Source organism: Melanotaenia boesemani, chromosome 22 (genome assembly GCF_017639745.1).
Source record: "Melanotaenia boesemani isolate fMelBoe1 chromosome 22, fMelBoe1.pri, whole genome shotgun sequence".
Classification (NCBI taxonomy): domain Eukaryota; kingdom Metazoa; phylum Chordata; class Actinopteri; order Atheriniformes; family Melanotaeniidae; genus Melanotaenia; species Melanotaenia boesemani.
This window is the reverse complement of record NC_055703.1, coordinates 5,730,587-5,743,518: the sequence shown is the minus strand read 5'-3', so window position 1 is coordinate 5,743,518 and position 12,932 is coordinate 5,730,587. Positions and strand designations below refer to the sequence as shown.

General features: G+C 40.3%; 1 protein-coding gene across 5 annotated transcripts in view; it reads left to right on the top strand.

Moving 5' to 3' along the window:
- disp1 (dispatched homolog 1 (Drosophila)) overlaps window positions 1-12,932 on the top strand; it is a 102,204-nt gene that overhangs the window by 36,037 nt on the left and 53,235 nt on the right. The window lies entirely within an intron of this gene.

Sequence of the window (12,932 nt, the reverse complement as noted above, 5' to 3'; positions counted from 1 at the left end):
TTGGTAGAAACATGTGGCTCAAAGTTTTTGTGTGGTTTGTGTTTGTGTGTGCATGGTAAAAATTTCAGTGGAGTAATTTCAGTCAATGCAAAGTCATACATTTGTGAAAAGTATATAACTTTGGTTTCTCTGGGCATTGGTAAAACCCCTAATAACTAACTTCTGTTCTTTAAAACTAACATTGTAAAAGAAATTCCCACAATAAAATTACATTAGGCCTTAAAATGGCTTTGATGCAGCCTCACACCTTTGCTTAGTTTAGTGTTTGGTAATCCGTGAATACACAGCCAGTTGAAACAAACATGAGATAATTCTTATTCCAGAGCACCAGACCTGCAAGTTACTTCCTACATTAGTTTTATCTGAAACCCAACAATATATTTGAAATTGTGAAAGTGACAATATCCAGACTTCCTCCAAAAATTCTGTCCAAAAATGTGTGAAATTGTTTGCAGATCATTGTAGTAAAGAGCAGTAAGCCAACTTTAATAGACTCAATAACCTTCATGCATTTTTGTGTCAGTGCACTTACCATTGAATATTTATAAGGAAGAATTGTTGGACTAATATATTAAAAACAACACAGGATAACATTTAAGGCTTGCATAGCGTAGGCATTTTGATACTTAAGTTGGGCTTTTTCCAAGAGAGAAATGCTGCAGATGCTCATTAATTCCTGAGTGCTAACCATCCAAGAATTAAAAGGTCACTGGTTTAATCCCCAGCTTCTTGAGTCAATGTGCCAAAATGCCCTTAGAAAGCATGCTGAACCCCACATTGTCCCTGATGTGCTCATCTGTACATTGGGTTGCAAAAGTATTCATCCTCCCTTGGCATTTTTTACTTTTTTGCTGCCTTACAACCTGAAATGAAACTGGATTTTTAAAAAAAGCTTGAAGATGCTGAATGTTTGTTGTTGTGAAGCAAACAAGACAAAAAAAAAAAAAGCAAACAAAAAAAAAAAAAAAAAAAATTGCATTTTGCAGAAATTGCAGCTGCAAGTCTCTAAGGGTGCATTCACACCAGGATAGTCTCTCAAACAAATCCGATCTTTTAAATAACTGCACTGCACCAAGAATTACTGAAGGAGAAGATGAGACACACAACGATAGAGAAAACTTGTTCATCTGTTGGTTAATCCAGAACAACTTTGGTTTCTAGTACATACATGATACTTCACAGAGCTTGGATCACCAACAAGCCGTAAGCTACAGATATCGCTGGGGCACATCTTGTCCTCTCATTATTATGACATTTGGGGCCCATTGACCCAAAGCATGATGTAATTCCATAAGCCTGTCACAAATAATTTCCCCCTCATTTTTAATGACTCTGAGATTAATGCCAGACTGAGACTGGGCCCCCGTCCTTTGCAGGGTATGGATTTTTATTTTCCTCCCACTTTTGTTTTTATAACATTTTCACACTGTTTATAAATATTTATGGACATATACGGGCAGCTAATAAAGTCCTGACCGGCTGAATAAAACTGGACAACTTTCCACTCATTTTCGTGTTTTTTAGCGTTACCCCTCCTCTCTGCTTCCCGCACTGCTTTCCGGTGCCAAAAAGCTGCACCCACCATTTGAGTCATAATAATAACAAGTTGTTTTCTCACATAGGAAAGTAAGGGAAGGGGGCCCTTAGTCCATATACATGCCTGGCACAGATAAACTTACCCTCATGAGTCCACGGCCCACGTCTGCTCTACATGTGGTGGCATGGGCCCGAGGAATATTGAAACAAACATGCACACACACCTGTGCATGCTTGCACATCCTCGCAAACGTGTAATAATACACACACACACAGACACCTGTAGGCTCTTTCTTCTTCTTGTGATACTGTATCGGTTTACCTTTTGATGTCGAGTTTGTTTTTGGTGGTCGAGGCTCAGTGGCTGCAGCGAAGGTCCGATGCTGTGTGAAGTGGACGAGCTGTCATGCGGAGAAAAGGGCGCCAGCTTTGTTTCAGTACAGGTTGTTTATCATTTTAAGGTGGCACCTTTTTGGGAAGGAGAAAACTGCTCCCACCGCTATTTATCTTATATTTTTCACCCTCATTTACTGCTTTAGATCTGCTGTATCAGAGTGAACAATTTGTGTGTGTGTGTGTGCGTGTGCATGCTTTGAAAGAGGCGGTAGGATAGGATTCTTTCTTGGTTCCATTTGTCAAAGTGTACATTTATCATGGAACCCACTGGTGTCAAACCTGCTGCTTTCCCACCATGACTCTGTTACACTATGCTGGTACTTAAATAGACACTCAACTCCTGACCTGACACATACAGTTGGTCTTATACAGACAAAGAATGCACACACACACTCATTTACAGCATTTGTACATAATGCAAAGCTCTACTGTATGCACAACCCCCACACAAAAAGATCTGATCCAAAAGATAATTGAATCAAAGGAAGCGACCTTAGTCTAACAAGAAGCTCCGTTTTTCTTTAATATATGTCTTTTTATAACTATTTCAGATTTAAAATCCCTTCTCTTACTCTTCTCTGTTTTTCCTCCTATGCTTTGCTTAGGGAAGGATTTTGCAAACTACTCTTGGGCCCTAAATGTGCCGCATACTTGTTTGTCTTCTGTCCCTGCACTTCATTTCAGTAATGAAACTGAATTAGAACCATGAACTCCGGACAGAAGCTTTCAGCCTCTTGTCAGCCAAAAGAGCTGGACTCGAGCTGTCCTGACCAGCACTGACTCTGTTTAAACCTCCTTGGCCGACGTGTTACTCCAGTAGACCTGTAAGCTCATGTGTCTGAGCTTCTTTTTCTTGTTACCCAAATGTTTGAGCTGTTTAATCTAATTCACTTGTGGCCAATTTTTAAATTTCCCTTTATTTTGGTTTCTTATCTGACAGCAGGAAGAGGAAAACAGAACAAAAAGTTGTTTGAGTTGAACTGAGTTGAAATACTTTAATAATTCTGGTTGCAAATTAAATTGTTGCATTTTATTCACGATGTAAGAATAGAAATAGATTATGAATAAGTGGAGACATTTCATCTAAAAGAAATTCCCTTTTAAAGAGTTTGTAAACAAGTTTATTGTTGTGGGCAGGTTTGACCTTTTTGCATTGGAGTTAAAGGAGCCTCTGCCTGAAGGCACTCTATTGTTTTCTATTATGTTATAGCAACCTGTGCAAGATTAATCTCTACCACAGAAGCAGCTATATCTCAGGGTGCATGCACACTAGGATAGTATGGGGGGCTCACACCTACTTTTGGTTTGGTTTGCTTTCACACTGCACTTTACTGAAGCAGACCAAACCACCTGGACAAGGTCATGCATGTACAACAACTGCTAGCCAGGGGGTGATATTTCCCGAAATGACCCCTGACCAAGAAGAAAAAAGCAGGAAGAAGAAGAAAATATGGCAATGGACACTTGTCCACCATACTCCCTAACCCCTCTTCACTACAAAGGGCTGCACTACATAGCACACTACATAGTGACTCATTCTCTTGGCGATTCAGACACGAAGCTGCCTATTTTTTCCTCGCTGCAAACCCCATGACTACCGCCGTCACCACGGCAACCACAACCCGGGTCAAGATGTCATTTCAAATCCAATCAAAAGTTGTGCGTAAATATTTTTATTTTTATTCCTTATGTTGTATTTTATTCTTTCTTTGTTTGTTTATAGGTCATTTCACGCAGCTCAATTTTTTCGCCTCCTTGTACCATGTAGAGCTTCTGCCCGCAAAGCATTGTGGTCTATATTGACCCGTCTAGTGACCATCAATGCTCACTACTTTTCAAGATGCATTGTGGGTAATTTTGAGTGCCCTACTTTTTTCTCTCTGGACATTCGGACACTCCGACAAAATGGCGTGACCCCTATATATGGTAATATGTAGGGAGAAGGGAGCACATTCGGACACAGTCTTGGTTTGGTTATTTCATATTTAAACTTCGTCTGTGGCAGGCCAAGGTTGTGCATGCGGCTGTGTCCGTGTTGGTTTTAACCACATGTGTTGTATACATTTTTGTACTATCTCACCACCTTAACCAGCTGTTCATTAAAACTATCCGTCCAACATTGTTGAACATTTTACACCAGCGGAGAATTGAAAATGCTCGTTCTCCGCTTCAGTTTTTATGTGTTAGCCACACCTACTTCAAAATTTTTACCACACAATTGTTCCCATACCATCTGCTTAGGTTTTGCTCAAATGATGAGTGAAGGACAAGCCACAAGAGCACCCAAACCAGGGCCATGAGAACAAAATAACTTCATTTTGTTCTTGCATCCTCAAGAACAAGAACAAAGTTCTCACTTTATTCAGCTTTAATAATATTTGCCGTCTCAGTGCAAAAATCTGCTGAAGTTCTTTTATTGGGGCTTTAACAAGTATAGTCTCCTCCACTGTCTCCTGAAAAAGTTTCAGGACCTGTCCATACGTGCATTGGGTTTGTGGACAAATGTAAAGTTAACGTTTAGATAACATTTAGATTCAGATAATCAGGCTGTGCTGTTAATGTGTGGACATGTAACCAGCATTGTTTGGCTTGCAGCGACATATTCCATGCCATTTTCTGTCTCACATCATAATATGCATGGTTAACTGTTCTTCAGAAATGGGTAAAGAAGAGATAACTTTTCTCTACCTGACAATGGCAGATGTAGCCAAGACGTAGCTGGTGCTAGTCTTGTAAACTGGACTTTTTGCATGATTGCATATAAATACAGTTTGTAGATCACCATCTTTTTGCTCTTGATAGTGTTTACATTGTGTCTCTGTGTGTTTTCATTTGGACAGACATGTCTTTTTTTGTAAACGCTGCCAACAATTTATCAAAAATACCCATGTTCATGTTGACATTTCATCTGAATCAGACACCTCTTGTAAATAGGATCACCTGTATGGTTAAATAAAATAAATAGATTAAAAACTGTTGCTTAAGTGTTGCATTTCCAAACTGTTTGATTTTAAGTAATTTACTTTGTAAATGTAAGTTTATGACAGTAGTTTTTTTTTATGAAGATGAAAAAGAACACATTTACTAAGTGTGGGACAGAAGTTATTAGAGAAAAGAACATTGCATATTAAATGTGCAAGTGTGTGCTTGTGTGCAAGAATGGAGAAAGCAGCTGCAGAGGCCCTCGTTCCCACCTCTCTGGCGCACACCTCTCCACAGGGAGCAGGAAGGGCTCCAAGTGCCCTGAGATCACCACCCCCAGAAACAGACAACCCATCTCATTTATTCCTTCTCTCACACACAAACATGCATACATACCCTTGATTACATGCATGCATGCATTACACGGTTGCCACTTACTTCTCTTCTATCGTACATCCTCTCTACTGTAGTATTGAGATCATCCGAATAATTTCAGAAAAATTTTTGTCAACAATCTGAAAACCTATAAGCCATTAAGATAATATAGCAGTGGCACACTGTTTTCAACATGCATACAAAATGGAATTGTGGAGCCCAAAGCTCTTTCAGTTTTACCCAGCTCTAGACCCCCTTGGCCCCCACAGGGCCCTCTTAGAGCACCCTTGTCCTTCAGTGCGATGACACAGGATGAAGTCACTCTGTTTGCCTTGGCACCGGGATCTTTCTTTCAAGCACTATGGTGATTTGCCAAGGCCCATGTTCTCACAGCAGAACGTTTTCACCCACCGCTCTGAGAGGGACAAGGCATAAAAACTATAGCATCCTTCATGTAACGCATTTCACAATCTAACAAATTTTTTATTTATCTTCATTCATTCATTCAATTTTTTTACATTCTGTAATTATTGGCTGTTGTTTCGTCATTCACTTTCAATGCAAGGCTATAAATTCTGTTTGCATGAGCTCCATGATATGATGCAATAATGAAAAAATAACTTAAACAGCTATACTCAGCTGCGTAGTCATGTTGCATTTACAAACTTCACTGCAGACCAGTTTCCCACAAATGACCAAAATATGGTCATAAAAAACACCCAGAAAAGGGTTAGACTTTTTAAATGATCCAATGTTTTTCCTGATATTTCATTCACTGGAGTCACTTTAAATATTCTTAAAGTTAAGATCTCACATAACATGTTAATAAAGCCTACAAAGAATAATAGATCCATTTTAAGCTGTAATACTACTCAAACATTCCTACAATGACGATATATCCAGCTTGTTCAGCTGTGCGTCTTGCTGTGATGGACATGAAGTTCTCGGTGTAACACCTGAGTGGGAGAAATCTCTGGCTGCTCCTCACAGCTTCCATCTTCACCTCCCTGGGAAAGTTTAAAAAACGCCGACATTTTATCAGATTTTTGGTTGACGTGTTTCCTGACATGTGCCTCCTCTTTGGTGCCGGCTGGTGTGTAAGCGCTATGCGTGTGCACACGTGTCTGTGTGTGGCATCAGGGTGGAGGTCTACGTTGGACACAGAATATAAGTAAGTCAGATATATAACATCAGACTTTTTAATTTTCTATAATAGGACAAAGTATAAAACTACTTCTATTATGACATGGAGTGATAAAGAAAACTAGAATAATAGGGAAAGGGGGGTAAATAAGTTGAGGCACACTGTGCGACAGAGAGAAAATTGACATGACATTTCAATAACAGTTTTCATTGAGTCTTGATGGGATCCATTAAATATATGGATAATAATAACTTTGCATGCATATTTACAGTCACCAATAACATTAAAACTGCAACGCAGGTCAAATCAAGGGACTTTTTTGTGTGTATGTTTGACCATATTGGGATCTTGGGGTATTTGGCGGCTTGATCTTTCCGTGTTATTAAAGTTCTATTTCCACCAACAGGTCTGTGTCAAAAACCGGAGAGATACCGGACGGGTATGCATTTTTTACTGCGTCTCCACAGGCAAAAACTGGGAATGGTGCCAGAATATCTAATCTGACCATACTATTTTTTGGCACCCATCTGTTGTGGGAACCAATCGTATCGATCCAACCTTAAAGGGTGGAGCTCAGGACATTGCAATCCATTCATTGGTTGAAAGAATCATAACATCCAACTTGCGACTCGACTAAGAAAACGGGGCAACAGCGCCATGCTTAACTATATGGTGGATTTTTTTTGTTTAAAACCACATGCCAAGAAGAAAGAACACAAACTGCTGAATGTCCACCATTCTCCTCCCTTGTTTATGTGTTATGTTCTTCTTCATTGTAATTCAACGAAGGTTACACGTATAACATCATGCTATTACCTAGCTGACAGGACCCGTCTGATACGGCGCCTACCAGGTAGAAGTACTGTTGGTTTACCAAAACCGCACTAAAATTTTCCATCCCGAGCTGGATCCCTTAGTTGGTACGGGGTTTAAGCCTGTTCTCATTCATAGTACTCGTTTTGATGTCTCACTATGGGATACCCCTCTCTGCTTATTACTCAGAAGCACTGATCTCATTACCCCAATCTTGATAGGCTGGTGATCGTGACGCTCACATCACCCTACTTTTAAGTAGCCTTTGCTACAACACAGCACAATTTAAACACCTCTTCTCGCTTTGTAAGGAGTATATCTCAGTGTATAGCTAGCTTAACTGTCCGTAGACAGATGCCTCTGGCTTCTTCCATCGCCAGATGCTAGCTGCACCTCTCTGCCTTCTTCATAGACCAAGGCGTCTACTGCAGGGTTACATTTGCGGCCCTAGCACACCAGCTTACACCTTGTCTTGTAATAGCATTTCAGCTACCACATTCATTTTGGTTAGCACTCCAGTTAGCGAAAAATGGACAATAACCTCCCTCACACCAGAGGAGAAGGGGACTTTGGGGCTTGTTCCTCCGTCTGTGGGAACAAAATCTTGAGCAAAGATCCACACCAGGTCTGCTCAGGTTGCCTTGTGATGGAACACGCCCAGTTGGCTTTTCAAGCCCCTAATTCATACAGGCACTGTGCCTGCTTCACCATGAAGGGTCTCTGATGATGGCTAGCATGCCCAGCTAGCTTGTTGAGCAAGGACCCATACTTGTCCACGGTCTGGCTGTCGCCCAGTGGTAATGACAAGCTCAAGCTGCGCACCATGACTAGTTGGGGTTCGCAGCTGGACTTGACATTGGCAGTTCTGCTTGTGGAAGATGTCCTCGAACTTGACTGTGAGGAGGAGGAAGACAAAACCTCTTAGCTTCTCTTATCCAAAGAGGACAATGACGATCATGAGATCTTTATCTCGTCTGCTGAGGTTGTTCAGCCCAACACTGTTTCTGCTTCACGGGGAGAGCAGGAGAGCACGCCTGCTTCTCCTGCTCCTCCTGCTCCTCCTACAAACATGCTGCATCCAGACTGAACATCTCCTGGCTTGCCGTTGTGACAGAGACTGTCGGATCATGATATAGGGAAAAAATTGTCCCAGGCCACGAGGGTGGCAAAATAGCTACACCCTGTTTTCCCAGACCTGCTGGAGGAGGTCTTGGTGGGTGGGATATGGGGGACTAACTTTCTGGCCTATAGGAGCATATAGGAGTCGAGGTTTGCAGGAAACCTGTGGGCTTGCGTGCTCACTCAACCCGGGACCTGGCTGCATCCTGGGCCTGCTTTAGAGGGGTCTCCATGCAGGATATTTGTGCAGCCATGAGTTGGTCTTTGCCCCTCACCTTTGTTCGGTTTAACAGACTGGACGTTTGTGCATCGCCCACTCTGTACTGAGCTGTGGGCGCTCAGGGGAGCAGGATGCCACTCTTTGAGTGCAGGTGGTGGCTTAAGATAAGCTTGTCTGGATTATTTATATCTAGGCCTGTCATAATAACAAATTTTGCTGTGCGATTAATTTTCTCAGAAATTATTGCGATAACACTCTGCAAAGCAATATCGTTGTCATTTTGAGACCATTTTAAACTAATATAATGACAGTGCCATAATAATGCAAGTACACCCTTTCAAATGTCAATAAACTTTAATTTCTAAAGAACATTTTACACTGGAACTGGAAAAAATTTTAAATAACAAAACAAAAACAATAAACAGAATAGACTCTCAGTCTCAATACTGACAATAAGTCTGGTCGATGATAAAGTCTGTTTGTTCTGTCATACACAGTTTATGGTAAAGTAAGATATAAAAAAAATAATAAATTATCGCGGCCAGCAAACTCATTGCGCTCATTTTTTCTTACCATTCAATTAATTGACTTATTGCTTAATGCGACAGGCCTACATATATCCCACGCACAAACAACCTAAAGTTTGCGTAACCATCAGCACCAAAACTATGAGGTATGTACTAGAAATGTCTTGTGATGACCCTGTTAGGTATTCATGTGTTAACAAAAAGATAAATTAATTAACTGTGTTGAAAACTCAGTGAAGAAGATATTAAACACTGTTTATTCTAAATAATTTTCCATCCTTCCATCTCAGGGTTTTACAGTGTCTCACTCCCACATCTCTTTTTCTCTCAGTATTCCTGCCTGCCAAAAGGTTCATGGCAGGAGGATGCTATCTCACACCTCCAATATTTTCAACCACACAATAAGTCAAGTCAACCTTCCGTCAGAGGCTTCCAGAGAAATTTGACATATGGATGTGATCTTTCAAGTTTTATCACAGTTTTCCCATCAAACCTATGTGCTTTAGATTCATACTGTCAGATATTTTATGATTCAGTTTAGTGTTTATTTAGTCTGTTCAGTGCATACATGTACATACAATTACTGAATCAGATACATATCTGATGTTTTCCAAAGCGACCTCAGTCTGAACAGCCATGTATTTCATCCAACTTTCAAGTTACTAAAGTGAGCTATATTAGTGAAACAAATGGAACAGTGGCTGGTTTGATTGCTGCTATTAAAATTATGTCATTGGCCCACATAACTTCACACATTTTACATAAAAATGTTCCTGTATGGATTAGGACTCTTCGTCCTTTTCTGTTTTGTGGTACAACGTGGTACGGTACAGCTTTTTCCTGATTTCTTTTCCCTTGCAGATAGTTACATCTTAAACCCAATTTTCACCAAGGTTGCCGGCTCAGGAGGGTTTGCTTCAGTAAACCCTTACTTCTGTTGCATTTCCATAGTCAACTGTACCCTTAAGGAGGAGAATGATGGACATCTAGCAGTTTGTGTTCTTTTTTGCCACTTTAAACAAACAAAAAATATCCACTGCATATTACAACATGGAACTGTTCCTGTTTTGTTTTTAGTGTCAAATTACAAGTGGGAAGCAACAATTCCCTTTAGAGTTGGGTGGAAGATTGGGAACCCAGCAGGCTGCAGAATTAGATATTCTGGCCTTCCCAGTTTTTGCCAGTGGAAATACGAAAAGATGTGTACCCCTCCATCCCATACCGAGCCGGAAACCGTGTTGGAAACAGGGCTTTACTGTTCAGCTGTACCTCGGTTGATAAACATGTTAATATTTCCATTAGTCCTGTCTGTGCACACAAACATCCGACCGACACAAACACTTAAAAAGACTCCCAGGTGATACCCTGATGTACTGAAATAGAGACAGGTATCATATATAATAATTAGTCTGTTTCAACTCTTCAGTGTTGGTTTCATGCATGTAATTTACAGGCTAAATAAACAGGATGTAAATCTCAGCAAACACGCCATGATTCAGCAAACTGAATCGTGAATCATGTGCTCTGTAGCCCATGTAGCCAGCCCATTAGAGCATTACAGTGTGAATAATAACACATGACAAAATAATTTAACCGTTGTCTAACAGCTGCACTCAGCTGTGAAATTCACATCAAGGACTAACTTTCCGAAAAATTAACTAAATGCTGTAATAAAAAACACTCTGGACACAAAAAGTAAAACTTCTTAAAATGTCCTGATGAAGACAGTTTCACTCAGTGGGGTCACTCTAAATATTGTTAGTGTGCATTCACACCAGGATGGTCACTAGACTCGGTCTGATTGGGGACTTGGTTCAGTTGGGGGGTGCAATATTCTTCTGGACTGAGACTGTGTTCACTTTGCACTTTTTAAATAAATTTGATCTTTTAAATGAAGTATTCAACTCTCCGCCAGAAGCAGCGCCGCACCAAGAATTACTGAAGACAAGACAAACAACAAAGAAGAAAACTCGTTCATCTCTTGGTTAATGCAGGACGCCTGTTTCCACAACATAGGAGCAAAACCTGGAGCAGACCCCAGAGGTCTTGATCAGATTTCTATCAAAACTTTTACCGAATCCTTCCATGTCTGACCCCGAAACATTTCCCCCTGTCTAGAGCTGCCTAGCGTCCCACTTTGCTTTGTAATTCACTTCTAGTTTTGGTCCATTTGAAACTGACCAAGACCGCCTTTTGTAGGCGGGCAGTCTGCTTTTTTGATTTGAATCAGACATTGTTTGCGCATTCACAATACCCCAAAAGAAGTAGACTTTCAAGCAAACAAATTAGGATTGAAATCAAAAAGGCTAATGTAAATGAGCCCTTAAAGTTCAAATCTCGGATAACCTGTTGATGTTAATAAAACCTACAAAAAAATTTGGATCCATTTTAAGCTGTTGTACATCTCATAATTTCCTATAATGACGGCATATTCAGATTGTTCAGCTGTGTGCGTTCCAGCGATGGACAGCAGGAGAAAACTCCGGATGGTCGAGTGTTTCCATCTCCACCTCCCTGACAGGATTTAGAAAATGCTGATATTGATCTTCAGGTGGCTGATGTTTTCTGATGTGCAAAAAATAAATCCGAATTAGACAACAGTTTTTCCTCCAGCTGTTTCTTTTTTTCTTTTTTTTTTTTTTTGCTATTTACAGTTATTTATTCTACTATTTACCCTCCATCCTCACAAATCCAACTCAGCTGGTTTTTGGCCCCACTGTGCATCAAAAACATCTTCTTGGCTGAACTCTAGCCATAGAGGACCACTGTTTTTTTTTTTTGTTTTCAGACACACACAGAACTTTCTGCTCACTTGTTTGGCTGCACCTGATTGGACATTGCTGTCATTTTAAGCTCTCTGATTGGTGGAAAAGTTGACAGGAAGTGGCTTCATCATCATTTCCAGGTCAAAATAGAGGTTTCTTAGCAACATGGTAGTGATAGTAATATTTTTTTATGATGAAAATGTAATAAATAATGCTGTTATCATGGATCATTATGGATTTACCATATAGAGTCTCAGAATAAGCACTACATTTTGCGGATGGATTGTAAACCTGCTGGATGAGATATAAATGCCTGAAAAACTTGTGTAAACTTCCTGAATAGTAAGCAGTTGGTCACAATTTACCCCACAGAGTTGGACACTACCGTTTCTGAGAAATTGTAGAGGTTATAAGTGATCCAGCAGAGTTTTAATGGGTTACAAACTATTTCTTTAGTTTCTATGCATCTCTTTTTATTCACATCTTCTAAATGCAAATCAAGAAGCCTTGTTATGGTGAATCCAAGCGTGGTAAAATTTGTTATTCAGTAGGGAGAAAAACTTACAAGGTGCAATATTACTCTACAGGAAAATGAAGGAATTTCTCGGCTGCTCCGTCCTCAGAGGAGGACACAGTGCACACTCACACACACAGTGTTTGCTAAACATGAGGCTTTGAAGAGGGGCTGAGTGTAAAATCTTGTGGTATGCATGTTTGGGTTCCTTTCCTCAAAGGTTGTTCTCCTCCTGAAGAGCAAACACCAACTTCCCTCCTCTCTCAAAAAAAAAACAAAAAACAAACAAAAAAAAACAAAACACTTTTCTATTAATTCACGTACACAAAACATCTGCCCACCAAATTGCCCCAGCTTAAATCTTTCTGTCCACCACCTTCTTTCTTTATTCTTTCAGATCAAACCAGTACTCTGTTAAAGCTAATTAAGATCTCTGCTCTGTTTTGGACCGTCCTCATTTGTAGGCCTTGGCTTCATTTGCGTCGTACTTCATAAAAACTTTGTGGTTGCATACCACTACCTCTCTTCTTTACTCTGTCCCACCCCTCCCCACTCCTCTCCATCCGACAGACAACAGAAGAAATACTTTTGATTGAACTGT